The 22138-nt window shown below is 37.9% G+C and overlaps 1 protein-coding gene across 2 annotated transcripts in view; it reads left to right on the top strand.

Moving 5' to 3' along the window:
• The first annotated feature begins 21899 nt into the window (after positions 1 to 21899).
• adam12b (ADAM metallopeptidase domain 12b) overlaps positions 21900 to 22138 on the top strand; it is a 166832-nt gene continuing 166593 nt past the window's right edge. For both annotated transcript variants that reach the window (XM_041789975.1, XM_041789973.1), the window contains exon 1: positions 21900 to 21970. The gene's annotated coding sequence lies outside the window, so the exon portion shown is untranslated. The remainder of the gene's footprint in view (positions 21971 to 22138) is intronic.

Genomic DNA, 22138 nt, shown 5'->3' with positions numbered 1-22138 from the left:
ATGGCATCATGAGGAAAGAACATTATGTGGAAATACTGAAGCAACATTGCAAGACATCAGTCAGGAAGTTCAAGCTTGGGCGCAAATGGGTTTTCCAAGTAGACAATGACCCTAAGCATACTGCCAAAGTGGCTTAAGGATAACTAAGTCAGTGTTTTGGAGTGGCCATCACAAAGCCCTGATCTCAATCCCACTGAAAATTTATGGGCAGAGCTGAAAAGGCATGTGCGAGCAAGGCGGCCTAAAAACTTGGCTCAGTTACACCAGTTCTGCCAGGAGGAAGGGGCCAAAATTCCTGCAAACTATTGTGAGAAGCTTGTGGAAGCATATCCAAAACGTTTGACCCAAGTCATACAGTTTAAAGGCAATGCTACCAAATACTAATGAAATGTATGTAAACTTCTGACTCTCAAGCAAATAATAAAAAAAATGTCTAAAAAATGATCTCTCTCATTATTCTGGCATTTAGCAAATAGAAATAATTTTGGTAACCCTAACTGACCAAAAACAGGAAAAGTTACATCTAATTTAATGTTAGACGGTGAGAAAAAAAAAGTTTATGTGCCTTTTTATATAGTGTATGTAAACTTCTGGTTTCAACTGTACATAAAAATGGTAGTGTCTGTTACAGACAGATAGAGAACAGAAAAGAGAGAAGGCAATGTCTTCTGGGTTACACCAGCTGTTCGTATGTTCAAACTTAGCCTGGTTTGAACGGCCGTATGATGGAGTTTACACCCTACTAACATTTAAGGTGTTGCACCAGCTGAGATAGTTTCAATGTAAGCTTAAATTATAACTTAAAACTTACACCTACCTCCTACTAGGTGTAAAGTTCTCTGTAAAATATGGCTGTCAACGTGATAGTTCTGAGAGACATGATAACAGAGGATGATGAGGAGCAGAATTTGGTGTCAGCAGTTTGTTCTCCAAAATTAATAACGCTGTTGTTTTCCATTAGAGGAGATAATTTCCACCGACCGCTGTTAAATTATTTTGTGTTATTAGTGATTTCACCAGTCAATGTCAGTGTTGTTATTTTATACTGGCGCTAAGTCTAGGCTAAAGGCTTTAATAATCACCTAGGCAAAATTCTTTGTCATATTTTTTTTAATCCAGAAAAGTGAAGTCAAACCAGTGTGAGACACAGTGACAACTTTTACTGTCTTTATATCATCTCAGATCAGGAAGGGCTATGTCCTTGATATTGAAGAAATACAATACTTACAATAGTTGGCGCGTCGTGTTAACTAGCTGTCAATGAGTAATAGGTAGTTAGCTAGCTAGCAGAAAAGCTAACAACTGCAGCTTCCAATAGGCCATAACACTGTTAAAGCTAGCTATTCTCTACCCTTTTGTACTTGTCTTTTATTGGCTCGATGAAGGCACACTATTATAGAGGCTATGAACAGTTATTAATAAAACTTGTCAAAGAAACTGATTATCCTTCGCTATCACATAAAAGCTCTATGAGAATTAACAAAACAACTTACATATCCCACAGCAACACTTCTTGATCTTGTTTTTCTGTACTGCATCAATAATGAATACTTTTAAATATCCTCTTTAAAATAATTTATGGCTCTAGGCAAAGCATTCATTAAAAATTAAGAAATATATTCTGCATTATGCAACACTTAGTTAAGATTATTTTGTTGTAAGGCCCTCTAATAGTGATTTATTATAAATATATCTTCATCCCATATGTGTAAACAATCACTGCTGAGGTATGAGAGGTATGACACATTATGACAGCCATTTTATCACTCTCCCTTATGATCCATCATACCTGAAGATGCCACAAAAGATGAGTAAGGACCCATTTAGTATGTGGTCATACCTCTAATGTAAGGGACATGTCAACAGAGAAGGAAAACAGAGACTAAACGAACAAGACCATTTGTGGTTTGGTCATTTGTCTTTGTATTTATGGTTTCCACGTATCACCACACACGAATGGACACACAACACCCACTAAACCACCCACAGATAGAGCACAAGGGGGATCATTAGTCAAAGCTATAGGGGGAGCTGAGGGGGTGTGGGGTTTCCATTAAGCATCATGGCAGGTTGCTCCTCTGTATTAGTACAGGACTGATGCTGGGATAAACAGAGAAGACTTCCCTTCTCTGTCCCTCTGAGCGAAATCTATATTTCAACTGGACTGTCAGGGAGTCCAGAGCTGACGGCACTACTGGAAGCAAACCAGTCAGTGACAGTGTGGAGTTTGCCAGTGCTGCTGCTGTAATGATGGATGTGTGGAGTTACTACAGTTAAATAAAATTGGTTAGAATTTGGAGAGGAAGAGAGCACAGTTGTAGTAGACAAGAAACAGTGACATATACTGTAAGTCATGTTAACAATTGATCAGTCTGACAGGGTGAAGTCAGATCAGCTCCAGGTAGTTTAGGTTTCTAGGTTACTGTAACTCTCAACAAGCCTCATTGACAAAATGTTGCCATGTGTGTTATTCTAAAGCTGTCGGTAATATTTGGTGTACAGCAGCTACACATGGTAATACAGTAAAAATATTTAAAGAAAATAAATATTTTAAAATGCCATTGGGAAATATGGTAAGATACACATGGTACTATTGTTGTAATGTGGGATAAAATTATTTTATTTTTAGTGCCAGATAGTGATGTGTTTTTGGAATGAATAATATTGGATTTTTGCTGATATCCAATATGCAGATATTCCCAAACTCAATTTATATACCATATAGGTTCAAGGATCAAGGTTGTCCTTTTTCATCCCTGTAGAAGGCAATTTGCTTTGCAGACAGCAGTTAAATAATTCATCAAACACAGCTATCTATCAGGTCAACAAATAAAAAGAACTATAAATAATAACAAAGCAATAAGGAATAAAAATGAGTGATGCACGATAAGTATTTTTTTGAAGCGATACTAATAGCCAATAATTTCCTTCTCCTGATGGCCGATAACCGTTAAGAACCAATTTTTTTTTAATTGTTATTGGTTTTAAAGTTTATTTGATGTATTTATGCACACCTGGGAGTAAAAAGGGGTTCATATTTAGTGAGCAAAGATATTTATAACCAATTCTTACTGACATCACTCCTGTTTACATCAGAAAACAAAGAACAATTCTGACTTTACAGCTGTTATTATTTTAGTTAAACATTTGTGTACCAAACAAAGTACAACATACACAAATAAATGACATGTTTTTCCTCTTTTCCCTTGAAATGAATTAAAGCATCTTGACAAGTTGTCAATTCTGACATCTCAATTAACTAAGGAAGAATTCAGCTGACTTCTGTCAAATCAGACATAAAACCAAATGATAACAGGCTGTCATGCTTAACAAATGGAGATGTTTGGGGGGTTGTTTTTTGCTGCATAAGTAAGAAATAAAGAGAGCTGAAGTTTAACATAAAGATTAAAAATATGCACTGACATAAGTCATATCAGAAATAGTTTGAATAAGTACACTGTGGTCTGTGGCTAAACTTCTGTTCCTAACGTGGATCAGACTGAATAAAACCACATCATCAGAGCAGACAGGGATACGTCTATGAAAGCAGTGGTGGATCAGGAGACTGTGAGATTTTGTAAATATTAGCATTACCTTTTGGCTCTGGCAAACTTTCTGCAGTTTCCAATGCCTGCTGAATCAGCACTCTGCCTGGTATTAACCTTTAGCTCAGTCCTAATGCCCGCGGCTAAGGCTAGTGGCTACTGCTGCTTCGTTTTAACATTGTTAGGATGGTGACTTTTAAGGGACTTATAAGATCCATTGTGTTAAAACTCAAGGACTGTTTTCCACTCTTCAGGATCTTTGCGGGGCAAATTTTGCAAACACTGTGTTATTACCTTGCCTGTACCACCATGTTGTTAACCTCTATTAGCCTCTTAACACTGAGGCTGCTTCCTCTTCATCTCTGCTGCTTAACAGCGGGTCATGTACCGCGGCGCCACCTACTGTTTCGGAATGTGTAGTCTCGGGACAAAGAAAACAAATGCCAGTTAATTTTTATTATATGCAATATCGGTCGATAATTTATCTGTACCGATAATTATAGTGCATCCCTAATACAATACAATAAAACCATAAAAGAAGGTCATAATAACTCCTTGAATCCAAAGCCAATGGCAGCTGGAATAAAATAGTTTTAAGTATGGGGCCAGATGGAAGCAACTTGAATTCTGAGAACAGAGGATGGCTGTGATCAGCCAGGACTGACTGGGGCTTTGTAAGAGTCCTCACTTTGTACAAGTTATCACATCATTCAACACTGAACCAACAGTTTTACACAAACTTTGACCATACCCAGCAGTCTGCCTGGAATTTTTAAAGTTGTTTTTAATGTTGGGACCCCAGTGTTTCCCATTAATTACCTTGACCATGACGTTCTGCCATAGTCTAATTCGCCCCACCAACTTCACATTTTAATGCTCAGCAGTAAACCCGCATGTGCACTTAAGCCGTGCTGCATGCACAGACTGTGGTCCAGATGAACACTCTACACCATGGGTCTTCAACTACATTTGTACAAGGGCCAGTGTTTACTTAAAAGACACTGAAGGGAGCATTTTCCAGAAACCAACTTTAACTAAATATTTTGGCCCAATTAACATCCAACTGTTTAGTTCTTTTTTGTCCTTCAAACATGTTAGTTATTTTGCCTTTAGCAGCGAGATCAGTGCCAATCCTCTGAACTGCAGCTGCCAGTAGAGGCGACTGTGACATTTTGGCTATATATTTCTGAGGCTAGCATGTTGCCATTGCAGGGTTTGATGCAAAAATGCTGTGTTGTGATTGGTGGAGAAACAGTCAACAAACCAGTCTATTGTTGTGGTTCTCTGGCAGAAAAAAATTGAACTCCCAAAGTGCCTAAAGTGGGAAGTTGACATGGAAAACAGCCGCTTTAATCAAGAACTGATTCATGAGTATGTCTTTATCACGCATCATATTTACTAATAATGACTGAGGGGAGATTTCTGTTAAATGGATCACACATTAAGGCAACATTTAAAGCCTACTGAGATTTTTTGAAATACCTTACCCCAAATACAACATATTTTTCCTCTGCACATTTTATGATTTTAAAAATCTTCTGGGGGCCGCATGGGAAGCTGTGGTGGGCCTGATGTGGCCCCCGGGCGGCCAGTTAATGATCACTGCTCTACACTGTGTTACTGAGCCTCGGACACTCAAGCTACTGGAGACGAAGCCTGGAAACATGTCAAGTGAAACATTTTTTCCTCTCCACCTTAAATCCAAGTAGGATCTGTTTATCTGTATGGGTTTGTGCATTCACGCTGTGTCTCTCTCACGCACATGCAGATAGCGTAGCGTGCTAACTTCATGCCTAATTTAATATGGCCAGTGTGTGATTGAGATGACTAAGCCTCAGCCATACATATTACTTTACAGGAAATAATAGCAATATTTGAAGCTGATATAAAAAATGTAAAAAAAAATGTAAAAAATGTGCACCTACCTATAAAGCGGAGAGGGGAGAGGAAGTCAGTAGAGAGATTTTCAGTTCCAGTTCACTCATTTTATTAATTTGTTGGATAATTCACAAATCCTTCAAGAGTTACAGAGAACACAGCTGCTGTAAATGCCTCCACTATTATTGTTGATATTTTTTTACACTTGGGATGGCTACGAGCACTTGAGTACTCTCAGTGGCTATCATTACTCGAGCAATGTTTCATTACTAACACATTACTTTTTCTACATTTTCTCCGTGGTTCCACCTTTAAGTCCAGGAACAAATGCTCAACCTGAAATGTGTGATTCAAGCCATAGGTAACAGTGACCAACATAAAAAGACCTAGGACACATTAACCATACTGCTGCATATGTGACCCTAATTATCTTTTAAAGCACATTTTGCTCATTTCAAATATTACTCAATTTCTATAAATGATATAATTTCTAATCAACAAAGTATCATTTAAGTGAAAGTAAATACTAAAATATGATATATCTATTGAGATTGAAATAAAGATAAAGTGTTAAGTTGCTTCTTTCCACTTGGGGATCTCAGGTTCTAGTTGGTCTCACCATCACTCATGTAGTCAGCATCTAATCCCATAAACACCTTAAAGTACCCAATAAAATCTCTAAATCCTTAATTAACAACAGTCATAGAAACATGGAGGACAAATTTAGACTCTTTCCTTATCCCATGCTTGTGGAGGTCGAGGTGTTTCATTTAAACCAACATGTCCAGTACTACATATTTCTAATGGGATAATCAGCTTAACATTGCTCAGGGGGACACTGAGGCAAGAGCTGTGGAAAAGGTTAAGTGTGTTTGTTTATGTAGTCCTCTCAACAGTGCCATCAGCCGTGCACGTAGCTTTCTTGTTCTTGAATGCTTATGCTGTGTAAAGCTGTTATGATGATAACCTTTACATTATCAGAACCTACCCAATAGCTGTGGTAACATGTGCAACATTCCTTCACTCTGCCTCAACTTCACTGTTTACATTGGTGATAAACTACCTGATCTAATTATATTGTGTGGACACATGCATCAATCAGAATGAAAACATTTCAACATGGACAGAGCTGTCTCACCAGTTAAATCGGCCTTAAACAGCAGCAGAGGAAGTTGTTCTTTTGACTTAACAAAAATGAAAAATGTGCTCTTACCTGTTAGAACTGTACGCATATTAATGCTCGTGCAGAGTATGACAAGTGAAGAACGTGAAACTTTTAATGGCCGTTTATTATCAAAGTTGTTCTCTGAAGTGTGACATCCCGTGTGATATCACCTAACCCTTCTCTTCCATCTCTAACTTTGGATGTCTGAATTTTTTGGATCTCAAAATGAGCTTACATCATGTACTAAATGTTTTTTCTAGTTTTCTCCCTAAATAACCTGGAAGCTCTGTTGTACAAACTTGTCCTGCAGTCAGTAAAAAGGAGGATAACCAGGTGTGCTTTGACCTTCAGACAAATACAGTGAAAGAGAGAGGCAGACATGTGCAGTAACAACAGTTTTTCCACAACCAGGAACACGATCAGAATAATGGTCAGCATAAACCACAAATCACTGCAATTGACTGGGGACCAATGACAATGACAGCTGAGACAAGCTCCAGCCCCCCGCAACCCTAAATGGTATAAGCAGTGTAAATAATGGATGGATGGATAAACCACAAATCTTACTCAGAATGAAATTTCTTTCTGATCAGCATCAGAATTTTTGGATTACATTAAGGGGATGTGAGGGATAGATGAAGGCAGTTAATGTTGTGTAGCTGGAATTATGCAGACCTGGTAAAATTGTTGATGTGTGATTGAAAAGAAAGCGTCATGTCAAGAATAACATCCATATTCTTGACCTGAGGGTAAGGAGAAACTGAGGAACAATCAATTGTGAGGCATAACTGTCAGATTTGGCTACGGTGGATTTAGTGCCAATAAGTAGAACTTCAGTTTTATCACTGTTGAGTTTGAGGAAGATGTGTGTGAACCAGGATTTGATTCCCTGTAAATATTTAGAGAGGGAGGAGGGTGGGAGAGTGGAGCTAGGTTTGGTGGATAGATTGAGCTGGCTGTCATCCATGTAGCAGTGGAAGTTAAGGTTGTATTAACTGAAAATATGAACAAGGGGCTCTATGTTGAGCAGAGCAAGGTTTTCAAAATCTTAAATATGTTGAAACTTTTTGATACCACATGTTTCAAAACAAAAATATGTTATTATAGCAACAAATTAAAGTAGAAGTAGCATCTATAGATTTTGATATCTTATAAAAATTAAATAGGCAGCAATCTGCAGATGCAGACAAACAAAAAAAGCAATGCTATGGTGCACATTATCCTAAGAAGAAAACAATGAATATAGATTTATTTTTTCTCCATAAGTCTTTTGTATACTGCTCACATCCTAAACTTCTGTGTATAAGAAATGCAGGTGGACAGCCAGAGATTGTGCATCAGCTGATAAATGCAGACTTAATAGTTGCCCTTGAATAAACTCCCCTGACACACTAAGAGTATTTGATTAATGCATCCAGAAGTCACAGTGAAGCATTGATTGTAATCCACTGTGTGAAAAATAAGTTTTCCTCCCTGTGTGCTTCGAAACTGTTCTATCTAATGGCTGCTGGCTGTGATAAAGCAAACATCACACAACTAGATTTTTGGCTGACTTTCAAAACTGTACATAGCTGCTGCAGTATAAACAGAGAAAAACTACACTAAAGCACAGAGGAAGTTTCCAAACAGATAAACCTTTAGAGTATATCCTGTATAAATGACCTTTGGGGTGGGGGGTGGGGGGTTTAAAGGTAAAAATTTGGACATTTTGTAAATCAGTTAGTGTTCTCAGTTCTGTGCTAATATCCAGTTTGTTTATGAGTCATAAACAGACCCAAACATGTTTCATAAATGTTGTTTCACTTAAACCCCTTTAGTCTTGCTACTACATGAGGGAAGAAGACAGCCCTGCCCACTTAGGAGCATCGTGTCACTGCAACAGCAAAACCAAGTATACAGACTACACAAAATGTTTTTCTTGTTGACTATTAACAAATTTGTAAAATCTAAGTAAATGTTGAGCTGCATATCTGCATAGAGAGATCCACAAACAGCTTAGTCAGCTCAAACATCAGAACAAAGTTGGGGGGATGCTGGGGGCCAAAGGAGATATGGCAAAAGAGAGGTTTTCTATTGGTCTTGGAAAAAGGTGCTTAAGTAAGACATCTACCAGTCCTGCACATAGATCACAGTTTTACTGATTTTACAAAATATCACACACATTTCAAAAGTCTGAATGTATCATATTGAAAAATAAAAATAAAAAAAAAATATGGAATCAAGTCGTGCTTTTCCACTTTGTTCATTCATCCTGTTGAATGAGGGGGCAGAGTGTTTCGGCCTTTTTCTCACACTACTTTGATGTAGTCAGATGAAGCCTATTCTAGCTATCAGCCACCCTCAGATTAATTTGTGCCGTTTAAGTAGTGAAAAAAGATTTTTTTAAGGATTTATTTTGGATCAAGGAGAAGCATATTTCATGCAACTACAGCTGAATCTAAAAGAGTCTTTATTGGTAGTATTACACTTGTCACAATACTGAACTATATCATCGGAAATCAGATTAAAAAAAAAAATACATACATACATGTATTATTATATAAAAAACATCAAATTAAAAAATGCATACAGCAATTAGATCATGATGATCAATAATGATTGTGTGAATCTAAAGGTAACTCTGACATATTTAAGCTTAAAGAAACTCACTGCTTTCTTAGGGGTAATGTATTCTTTCATAGCTCAATATGTATTGTAGAGAGAAAAAGATAATGCAATGACAATTTTTCCATTTTCTCTGTTAGTCACCTAGGTCTTTGCATTTAAGTAAATCTCACTTTTAGGATTATATTTACCAGATGTTTGATCTTATTTGCTCAAGTTCTGAAACCTCATTAATATGCACTTAGTATCATTTGGTCTCAAGTTTTGAACTCAGCAAAAGATTACATCTGATAACCGCAACGCAGCTTTCCAAATTTAGTGACACCATCACATAATCCCCAGATTCTGTTAACAGGTTTTGCTTTTCTGCTTAATTGTGCTTTTTGGGTGTCTTTAGGCAAATATAAGAAAAGTTTTTCAAAGAAAGTGAGCCACAGCAAACAAAGATAACCTGTATGCATGGACAATGAGAACTCTGACCCATTAAAAAAGCCAGAGATCAGTGCCATTAAAGTATCATTAAAGGGAGAGGCAAATCTTTTTTCTTTGGAGGAAACAGCAGCCCTGTGGGGCTGCATAACAAAACACTGATATGTGCCAGCTCTCACAACTTTGGCAAAAAGCCTTGTAGAGTGGACCAGGCCCTGCTGTCTGACTTTTTATCAGGCTCACAAGGCTAGCATCAATCATCACTAACAGGTAGCACGTCACACCTAGCGGGGAAAAAAAAGGATTAATGACAGATAAGACAAGACATACTTTAAAAGAAGACAGAATTTAAAAACAAGTAAGAGTAAATGAGAGGTAAAGAAAAGGGTAAGATATAAATAATGCAGGTAGTTTATTCACATGTAATTGGATCATGGGCAGATGAGAATCCAGGACATGATTTTCATCTACAAATCAATAACTCAAACTCATGCATGGAAGATGTACAAGTTGATTCTTGCACTTCATGCAGTCCAAAACATTCGCATGAATTTATTCATGCAGTCCGAGTCGACAGCAAGCTGTAAATAAACATTTGGCTCATACAAGTGGTGGAGGAATATTGTCCGAGGAATAGATTGCTGTCGGAGACTCCTCAGCTGTCTTCTTGTTTTAATTCCCAGACAAATGAGACATACGCAAGTTTCGACAGATTGTCCGTCATTTGCTGTTTGATAGCTTTTAGTGCGTGTGGCTCTGTGTCCTCTTCGTGTGTTGTTTCTTGATATTGTGGGAGAATGTTGTCCCTTCACAATAAAGTGTTGGAGAAACAAATGTGCTGCGTTTGAAAAAATGTCATCTGACTAATTGACCGCTTGTATCCAAGAAAAATCACCTCGAACAAGACAAGTCAGTTTCAACATGGCATGGGTGATCAGTCACTTATCTTTATGGGTTGTTATCTGTCCCAGAATGTAATAAATACCTCTTACAAATGCTTGGATAACATTACTTTACTTGAACTATGTGAAGAATGTGTGAATCAATGTTCCTGGTCCTGCAGTGCTTCCGTGTTCCTTTTTACATATTGACTTTTGTCATTACCTCACTTGAGCGATGTTAAATGGAAGCAAACGGTGCAGTGAAATGTATAAGAATGATGGCCCCCTGCAGGCCATGAATAACTTAGAGACCTTCACAGTCAGTGAATCTATCTAAAGGCTCCTCCAGCATATACATAGAGGAAATGGAACTGCTAGCGTGCACACATATTCCACATTTATAGCATGCACATACACACAGAAATGTGTTTATGGCTGTTTTGTTCGTCCAGTTCTTGCAAATTGATTCCAGTATGTTTAGACCTCGGCTCCAGCTCCAACCCTTCCTCCCTCACGGATTGTCTGCCACCATGTTGGCCGCTGCTCTCTGACATGTGGGCTGCAGATGGCTTTATTGTGTGACACTGCCAGAACCAAGGTAAGTGTTCCCTGTGCAAAACAATTGTCAGGATTTGCCACGACACTTTGATTCTAATGAGTTCATTCAGTAAAACTGAATACATACACAACAGGCCTTTCAGTATGAGCGTGAAGCTCTCAGTCATGATATGTTATCATTATGATATGCTCTAACAAAGGCCAAAGAATACAAAAATTATAGACTAAATAGAGAATTTCATGTCAGAAAAATGCTGTACCTACAGTGGATCACATCTTGTAAAACACACTGACCACACGGGTCATTTACCTGTCATGCACAGTGTATTTTTCTAATGCTCTCTCACTCTCAATCACCATTACAGAGCCTAAACTGTGATATAATTGCCCACCATATGGGCAGATGGTCCCTTAACTGCATGTTTATCATGTCATTCTGCACACTCAGCGATCTTTTAATTTGTGAAACCTCTGTCGCTGTGACCTACATTATGAGGGTTTAAGCAATCATGATTAGCAAATTCCCATTATAGCAATAATGGCTGCATTTTTTTAAAAAACCATAAATAATCTAATAAATAGGAATGCAATTTTACCAGTGCTATTCTGAGTAACACAATGTCATTTAGTCTTCAAATTCAATCCTAATTCCCCCAAGTACACCTTTATCTCATTCAGGTCAGGCTCAATGAATTGCATGAATAACAATAGTATCACAAGAGAGAAAATCATTTTGGCATTGAATATGGAAGGATATCATTTAAACATTACCACTTTGAACAACCTTCACAACAGGGATTTAAAAGGCCCATCAAAATAAAATTTTTCTATCTTGCATTCTGTTTAAAAATGCGCTTCCCGAATGAATCTGTTGAATCAGATAATTCTACATCCCCAATTCTAAAAAAGTTGGGACACTGTGTAAAATGCAAATGAAAACAGAATGAAATGAATTTATAAAGCAATATTTTATTTACAATAGAACATAAACACAAATCAGATGTTGAAAGTGAGAAATTTTACCATTTCATAAAAGTTTTAGCTCATTTTGAATTTGACGGCGCAAACATTTTTCAAAAAAGCAGGGACAGGGCCATGTTTACCATTGTGTAGCATCCCTTTTGACAACAGTCTGTAAACATCTGGGAAGTAAGGAGACCAGTTGCATTTGGGAGAGAAATGTTGTCCCATTCTTGTCTGATGTATGATTTTACCTGCTCAACGGTCCTGAGCCTCCTTTGCCCCATTTTTGTCTTATGATGCGCCAAATGTGTTCTGTTGGTGAAAGGTCTGGACTGCTGGCAGGCCAGTTCAGTCCGAGACTCTTCTGCTGTGAAGCCACGCTGTTGTGATAGATGTGTATTTGGTTTAGCACTGTCTTCCTCAAATATTCAAGGCCTTCCCTGAAAAATACATTGTCTGGATGGGCGCATTTGGTTCTTTAAAACCTCTATACTTTTCAGCATTGACAGTGTCTCTTCAGATGCAAGCTACCATGCAAGAGGTACTAATACAACCCCATACCATCAGAGATGCAGGCTTCAAGGTGCGTAGTCCCTCTTCTCTCTAGGCTGCTTTTCTGGATTGTGTTCAAATATGGCTTCTTCAGCTTTAACTTGCATTTGTAAATCGCACAGCGAACTGTGTTGATGGACAATGATTCCTGGAAGTGTATCTAAGCCCATGCAGTGATTTCCAGTGCAGAATCATGCTTGTCTTTAATGCAGGGCCGTCTGAGGGCCTGAATATTACAGGCATCCAATATCTACCTTCTGCCTTGTCCCTTGCACACAGAGATCCTCTAGATTTTATGAATCTTTGATGATATTATGGAGTATAAATGGTGGCATATTCAAAGTCTTGCTAATTTCACAGTGAATAATATTTTTCAGTATTCCACTGATTTTTGGACCTCTGACCAAATGTACTTCTGAGAGACTCTGCCTCTCTATAATGCTCCCTTTATACCCAGCTATGTTAGAGACCAGTTACCACTTAACCCAATAATTTACAAAATGCTTCCCCAGCTGTCATCATTAGTACCACTTGTCCCTACTTTTTTTGAAAGATGTTTTGCTGCCATTAAATTCAAAATAAGCTAATATTTTTCATTAAATTGTAAAATGCCTCAGTTTCAACATCTGATGCTTTTATGTTATATTGTGAATAAGATGTGCTTACGAGATTTGTAAATCACTGCATTCTGTTTTCAATCAACATTTTACAGTGCGTCCCAACTTTTCTGGAATTGGGGTTGTAGATTTAGGTTCTGCAAAGGAGTAAGTATGAAAAAACTGATCAAGCTACATAATCAGGTGCCAGTAGTGGTAACATAAATTATCCTAAAGTGTAGCAATAAGACAGATTTACTGCCAGAGTTCTGACAGACACGTTCTGTACTTTAACCTCTGCTATCACCATAATAACACTGTGATAATGTACTGTGTAATGTGATGAATTCACTGGCCTGGTGGTGTATTTGGAGGTTCATCAGTCACATCAGTTTCCAGTAGATTACTTCTTCTCGGCAGGCACCAAGTCTTATTAATGCTGACAAACTGATTAGGAGCCCTCCTGTCTCTCTTACACCTTCAGTGTAATTACTTCTGCCACTAAGGTTATGTTTGCTCTCTCTTTTATCTTTCTCATTTTACTTGTAAGATGGGTATCTAAAAAAATGTTGAGACAGATTTTAGTTAAATCTTGTAAGCTGGAACATGAATGATGGGAATACAGATACAGTATGTATTTAATTTAATTTGGCCCTTTCTGTGTTTTCCTACAATGCTTTTTTTCTCTTTACATGCTCTGATATTACAACAACAAATCCAGGAGTCTTGCAGCCTTGGCAGCAGTGTGCAGTCTTTCTGTTATCTAGTATTCAGATGGTTTTGGACAGCTACAGGCCTGGCACTGACTCCAAAACTTAATCTTACAATATCAACACTGGGGATGGGAAACACAGGGCAGTTCATGATAAGACACACAAAATGTGGCTCACAATGATGAAAATATCACAATACAGTGATTCTGAGATAGCTCAGCTGTTGCAAGACAATTACGTAGTGATACATCACAATAACTGATTAACTGAGGAAAACATGCCTTTTAATAAGGTGATGTGTGATTCATGTATTTATTAAAATAAAGATGTACTTTTATTCATTGATACTTATTTATTTATTTATTTATTTATACATGGAGGTAGGTTTTATGTGAAGTTCAGACTAAAGATGCCACTCATAACGTGGCCATTTTAGAAAGTCTCTGGTGATGGTTGCAGCTGTCTGAACCGAGCTGTTGCTGTTCAAATCAGGCTGGCTGATGCTGTTTCTGGCTATTCAGTTTGGCAACATTGATGTTGGAAGCATGAAAATTTGACAGAAATGTTGTTATGATTGGCTATATTCAATATTTGTTCAAACTAAAATATTCTGTTAGACAAAACCAAGCTCTGAATTTTGGAAATTATTACATCTGTCTACTTTTTTTAACTTTTCATACATAAACTTCAACCTGATAAACACTCCAGTCCCCTTAATTGCACATACTTTAAGTATTGCATATGGCACTACACTCACTAATACATGAGAAATTCAAGGCTGTAGAAGCTAGTATTGTCAGTGAAAAAAAATTATTCTCAGCAGGTAGAAATAAATCTCTTTAAACTCAGGGACTGTGAATAATTGCTGCACATCATCTCCTTCAGTTGCAGTGCTGTGATTTGACAGGCTTTTCGAATGATGCCAAGTGACCTGTTGCAAACATTCGAGAGTTTCAACTCATAAACTTTTGGTCTGAACTAGGGATGCACTATATTATCAGCATGAAAATGTCTGCTGATATGATTCAGATTCAGACTCAGGCAACTTTATTGATCCCAAAGGGCAATTCCGTTTTTGCAGTCTACCTTGATCATACATGCATTTATAAATAACAGCAATAGAGCTGGGTCGTTCATGAATGAGCTGGTTGAACGACCCGGCTCTTTTATGTGAAGGATAAAAGCTGGAGCTCGTTTGAGAGCCGTTTTATATCATTATAACTATTTATACATATATATGGACAGTAGATTTTGAAAAATAATTACATGATATTTTCATAAATTTTAAAAATTGAGCACAGTTGGAGTAAAATACCTGCCCAAATATCAATCATAGGTCATAACATTGCTAAAGTTGGCAGGTCAAATGAAGCCAAACTGGTACCTGAATGAAGAGCCGTTTGGGAGCTGAAAGAGCTGACTCTTTTTGCTGAGCCGCGCCAAATGGTTTGGATCACTGAAAAGAGACGGAATCCCACACTAGACAGCAAAAAGGAAATGTCAGAGACAATAATAGATAATCAGCTATAGGGGTGCTTGATACAACCAGCATAGATGGTGAAGAGATGGCATATATCAGTGATCTGCTGACGCAGAGGAATCAGGTGAATTGCATTTGACTAGATCTACATTCATTTAGCCCCTCCTGCTTCCCAGCAGAGCAGGGATTAGTGGCTGAAATGAAACAAGAAGATTTCATCCTTAAAAAGCGCTCTAACTCACCTATATGGAACCACTGCTTTTTTCTAAACTGTCAGGGTGTAAGGAACCGTTATTTGGACAATCTGCACAAACTTCTTTTGACAATCTTGAGAGAGACAGTATCCTGAAAATCTAAAGGGTGAGCGACTACAATCACACGACCAATTATCACTGTAGCCCTCACTACATGACCATGTATCACAGAAAGTGTAGCAGTGGTTGATCTACTTGTGTTTTTACAGCTGTTTGAGCCGATATTCTGCTCTTTCAGAGTTTTATTAAGTTATTAACAAGCATCTCCAACTCAGGATGGAGGACAGGATGTGGTCACGTTGGGACAAGACTCCTTTTATATATCAGCAGTATAAATCATGTATCAGCCTTACATATCAGCAAAATGCACAACTGCAACATCAGGTTTAGATGGTTGCCTACAGCACCACACAGCCAAGGGAGCCAGACTGTCTACCTCCCCGCTCCTCTTTCAGCTCTGCTTGACTGAGCTTCTCTTTTCACAAGAAACACTTGGTGTTCTTTACAATAAAAAGGGTCTGTATCAGCATATATATTGATATCTGCATATACTGGATATAAAAAATCCAGGATCGTACATCCCCTTGTCTGAACTGTTTGCGTGTCTCCATAAACATTAAACCCTTCATGTCTCAGAACTAGAAAAGAATTACATCCTAAATATGATGCAAACTTTTTGACATTTTTAACAGTAAGATATTACATCGTTTTTAAGATTTTTGAAAAGGAGTTTACTTTATTTAAGCCTTACCACAGAGCTCTCATGTATGGTTCATCTCCAATGACATATAATAAAAAGGATCACTTCTGTTGTGTAAGTCAGCATCAGCGCAGATGGGACGTTTGAGAGTTTAACAACCAACTCTCACTTCATACTCAAGGCGTTTGTGGACTCTCCACACAAACACACAAATGGAGTTTTTAAAATTAAGATAACAACACTCCAATGCAAAACTACATTCTGCAGAACAAAGAAGCATAACAACAGGCAAAAGAGAAGAACAGATTGTGCATCTGAAATTCTTCTCATGAAAGATGCATTACAATGCAAACCAACCCTTTACAAAATACAGCACAAGTGGAGCATCACTGCATTACAAACAGCATAGAAGCAGAGATTGGAGTGTTGTGAATGTGTAAAGAGAGAGAGCCTTCTTCCTCCCATATGCTGCAGGCACGACAGTCACAGGTGAGGAGTGTAACGAGTAGTCTCCATCTCTGTGATTTAAACACATGTATATACCCTGTGATTTGAGCCGCCATGACAGCCAATCCTGTCAGCGGCTCACAGTGTCACGCTTTTCATCTGTGTTAACAACAGCCACTCACCCTCCCAGCAAAGATGAGGTGTAGCATGTCTAATCTGCCGAGTCAAAGCAATTATTGTAGCACGAGCTAATGATAGAATAGAATAGAATAGAATAGAATAGAATAGAAATGAATAGAATAGAATAGAATAGAATAGAATAGAATAGAAATAAATTTTAGGTTTACTGTGAAGCTCCTTCACTGTCTCTGATGCTACAGTGCTGTTTTCTACAAATTATCATAAAATTTGCAGACAAAATAGATCAAACAATGTAATTTGTATTATAAATGGCAGACACTGTACATTTGTCAAATGACTGTGATCATAAAAATGACAAAGCAGTAAATAACTTTGACTTAATATTATTTTCAACAAATGTGTGTACTGTGTAATAAGCTAATGATTTAAAGCTGTCAAAAGCATGGTGATATTCTGCTGGGGTTTTACCTTTGGAAGATTCACTATGCTGACCTGAAGTTAAAGCATTCAGCATGTTATTTAATTGCCTAATCGTGCATGTGTTTGTCTCTCCAGGGTTGTCAGGCCGGTGATGCCTCATGCTATTTCTCCAACCTGCCTGTCAGTGAACAAAAAGATTCCTGCTGCTCTGCTTTCCAGTGTGTGAATATTGTTCCATCAAAAATACTATGAGATGGACACAAAATGATTGACATTTACTGCTATGTATCCCCCAGAATGTTTCCCCTTTATCAAAGTTAAATGTATTAAATCTGCTAGAAATAGCTTCCTGAAAGCATGCATTCAAACTGGAAAATGCATCAGACTCCTTGCAGGATTAATTTTCATGTCTTTTGGGTTTTCTTTCCTACAGCTTGTAACAGTGCCATCTATTATTTTCAAAATTCTTGCTTGCTTTGGTAAGCAAAACTCGTAATTAAGCCTTTGCCAAAGGCAATGTTTGCCAAGAAAATTTGAATGAAAATTGTTGCACCAAAAATTTGTCTGTATCCATTCTGGCAGAAGCAGCCCCACACCTGTGCAAAATACAGGACTGTCACATTTTGCAGTGATGTTTCCTTGTATAAAAATAGCTATCTTTAGCTTGTCTGTATGGATGACAGAAGTGAAACCCTGCGATGATGGCTGCTATTTATTTTAAAGTTTATATAGTAGGATTCCACAGTATAGGCTTCCTAATGCATTTCAAAAAATGAAACAGATATGCTTCAAAACACAGAATGTAGCTGTCTGTGCAAATCAAAAACAGTAGCAACACAGATGCATCTGTTTATAATTGGTACCTATCTACCAATATCAACCTTTGTGACCATCATCAGCCATCAGCAAATAATGTGGCACGAATCAGTGTCAGTAGACGTTTATCTGTTGTGACCTATCCATCCACTGCTGGCATTTGGCATATTTAATAGCTAATTCAGAAAAGAAATTGATTATTGGGAAGAGAAAGTGACCTTCCGGACAGACTCTAAACAGTTTTCATGGTTAAACATGAGAAAATATATTGTGGGAGTGTTTCACCAAAGAAGTAAAGAACAAACATCAGTACCTGCATCAGCCCTGATTCTCACATGTGGTACAACCCTTGGTTTGGCACAGGTTTCAGCATTGCAACACTATACAATGTGGTGGTCAGCTGGTTTTCTTTCAGCTGTCCAAGAGGGAAGCAGCACACTTTTATGTTAAGTTTTTGACACCTGAGCATTTAGCAAGAGTCGCAGAAAAGTGGACCAAAAAAATGACAGAAAAGACACACATAGCAGGGCTCGACAGTGCGAGCGTTTCACTCTCATTTGCACCTAAAAATTTGAAAAAAAAAAACTTTTTCAACTTAGGAGCACATGTGCTCCTTGGGAAAAAAGTTAGCGTCAAGCCCTGCATAGGGAATGGAAAAATTGAACGCGCACAGATTTTGCCCTGCCGCTCGGAGTTCGGCGTGTTGAACTTTCTGGTGGCAGCCGCCTGGCAGCAGCCAACCACTTTGAAGGAGGGAGAGAACCCAGAAAAAGCAGTCTTTGTGGGTCCAAGCAAACAATGGAGGAGCTCATAATGTTGGTGTATCCTGAGTATCCTGAGCTCTACAACACGGCTCTACCTTCGTATAAAGACAACTAGAAGAAAATTTGTGGAACCAACCACTGAAACATATTCTCTAGGGGGAATTATGTTGATGACGGAACCATATTTTTCCCTTCGTTTTACAGCACATTATACATGTTAATATGCAGAGATTGTGAGGTACTCTACCGTGTTTTTGGGGAGGGGTGTGTGATGGACTTGTGGGTGGGCTCTGCTGTGACGTTCACCGAAGCACCTCTACGTCATTGCTGACTCGTACTGCGGCAGCAGCAGCTGCTTTAAAAAACGCTGGGCATTTCGGGGGACTGCTCCGGCAGGGAGGCGGTTTTCAGGGTAGTTATCGCGTGGCGGTGTGAAAAGGGCTTTATGATAGCTTTGTCAACTATTTTTAAATGCAATGTTTCATTTCAGAGGAAAGTAGAAATCCCTTACTGTAGAGGAGCATGAAATGTAGAAAAAAAATGTACTTCAGCAGTAGTTGTGATGCAATTCAAACACGGGTGTGTACCATCACATCCCATCACAATGTTCGTCTACCGCTATGAATGCAGTTTAAGTTTTATCTTTCTTTTTTTTTTTAGGAAAGTAAAGCAATCTGATTTGTTAATGAGTGCTGACCACCTTCCTCCACTCATGTACATGTTCGCAATTACACAGAGATCCCTGGAGAGTCCTGACAAATGCTTGGGGGGGTTGGGGGCTACAAACTGCAAAGAAACAGTTGCTCTAATCAATATTTTGCTAGAGGGAGACAGAGTGCCAAACAAAATGTTGATTTCGGGAAAGCAACTGTGACTCTGAAGTGGAAAGGGATCCATACTAGATGCGTTAGTTTTATAACTATAACAAACCGGAAGTCAAAGATATTCAGCAGTAAATAATGAGTGTGGCAAAATCTCAGTCCCAGTGCAATTTGCTACTGTACACCAGTCATCGGGTACACTGGACAGTCAAGTTAAATTCTGCAGACTGTAACACAAATCCGTCTGTAAGAGAAAACAGTAGTGGAAACTTGTATAACTGCATTAGACCAATGACAAGAGCAGGAGATTTAAAAAAATGCACTGCATGACAACTCAGTATACGTCACATTAATGCAGGATGAGTCATCAACATTATTCTATGACTACAGGATAGGATTAACTCAAAATTATTACAAAGAATGAAAAATCAGGGGCACGTTATACTTCTGTACAGGTGAAAGTCTGAAAGAGATACAGCATGTTATGAAAAGAGAACCAAATCTCTCTTGATCTTTTTCCCTTAAACAACCACTGATTACACACCAGGATCAAGTTATTGTCTTTTTACTACCTAATCTTTATAACAACATTTGTCTGACTACTACTTTTTATGATATTTTAAGTTTTATATTCTTTTCTCTCACCTCTTAGTGAATGTAATATTGTTAGCCTGTATGTGCGATATGTCAGGTCTTCACGCAGTGTGCTTGAGTGTGGATGTGCTCGTCTTTTATTTTCTCTTCTAAACACCTGAATTTCATTGCTGTATTTTGTCCCTTCAGGGAATCAATATCAAGTATGTATGAAGATAATAAAACTCATTCTCATGTATGAGCACACTCAAAATCCAATACAAACACTAAGTTATGTCCACTGATCAGTGCCAGTAGGGAAATGTTTGTACTTCTTGTCTACACTGTCAAACAGCAGCCAGCGTCGTCTGAGGGGATTCTCGTTCAAAGATGACAGCATAATTACTGAGCTCTGGGGATACTGCAGGTTCACATTAAACTGTGTGACAGCCCTGCAATACAGACCATTCAGATTCCACTTGTTTTGCAGTAACTTTTTTAAAACTGTCGACTTACTGTTACATTTTGGAAGAACAATCAAATGGTGACAGCCTCCAGGTGAAGAGCGAATGTTTTGCAGAGAAATTAAAAGTGAAGGTGTAAGAAACTTAACAGCTTAAATTTCTGGTCTTAAAGAAGCTTGATCCAAAAATATGACAGCATTAATGTTGAGTTTAGATTAAAAATTAAAGAGTAAACATATAGCAAAAAAAGATCATGTCCAATCTTGTATTTGATCAAAGCTTTGAACAGAGACATATTCAGCATTTTCCATCATACAAGTGCAAGTGCACATACAGTCATGCAGCTGTCACTGTGTTCCTTACAACATAACTCTAAAATCAGGCAAACAAATGAACAATCAGCTGCCTCTCCTTTGAACCAAATAGCAAAATCAAAACAAAAGATTTAAAAGAGATAGTTAGCTTAACTTCTTTGTCTCTACTGATTACAAACAACTGTGAATGGAAATTTTACTTTTGCTTGCCAACAGTGTCAACGTTTATCATAAAATATAGACATGTATTTAGTGTAGAACAGGCACAGTCTGGACAGGACTTTGACATATAAACACATAAAATTCTGACAATTTATTCAGTGTGTAGGAAAAAGCCAGAGAAATGGGAAAGACAGAAAATGTCTGAAAAAAATGACACCTTGATTTACATTGTCCCTTTAAATTTTTCTGCCTAAGGTGTCGTATTCATTCCCTAAAACATCACTCAAAGTTGGAAATTAAAAATATACTAGAATTTAAAGAAGAAAAACATTTAGCCATGGTGCATTTACAGCTACAGGAAGAAAAGAATAAATAACTTTAATTAATATTTAAATAGTAATGAAGCTGACCATTTAGCCTGTTGGAATATTATCAATTCAGTACATTTCTGCTGATCAACAATCTATTTCATGTCAAATTTACCATAGAAAGACTGTGGATTTTCCAAGTCCATAAACAAAGAGCAAAAGCTAGATTATAATGAGCACTTTAACTGTTGAGCAAATTCAGTCCATGTTTATTATAAGGTTGCTGCTCAAAACTCACTCAAGTTTGGTCGTGGTGTTGCGGTTTAACAAGTGACCGTTTTAACTGGTGACACATAGGCCTGTGCGCAGCACCCCTACCGTTTACTTCAACAAGCAAGGCTTACAACACGACTGAATATACTGTAAGTACATTAAATTAAGCCATATAAAGACTTTTCACTGACGAACTGAACAAGGAGGTAGTCATGGGGGAAGCTAGTAGTTATCTCGGTTAGCATGGGCACTCGTCCTAAACGTGGTCTGTTTGAAAGTTAGCCAAACAATAATGAAAGGAACAACATTAGCTATTT

The sequence above is a fragment of the Cheilinus undulatus genome, linkage group 6, assembly GCF_018320785.1.
Source record: "Cheilinus undulatus linkage group 6, ASM1832078v1, whole genome shotgun sequence".
NCBI classification, from domain to species: Eukaryota; Metazoa; Chordata; class Actinopteri; order Labriformes; family Labridae; genus Cheilinus; species Cheilinus undulatus.
The sequence above is the reverse complement of the archived record's forward strand: the minus strand, read 5'-3'. Positions and strand labels throughout refer to the sequence as shown.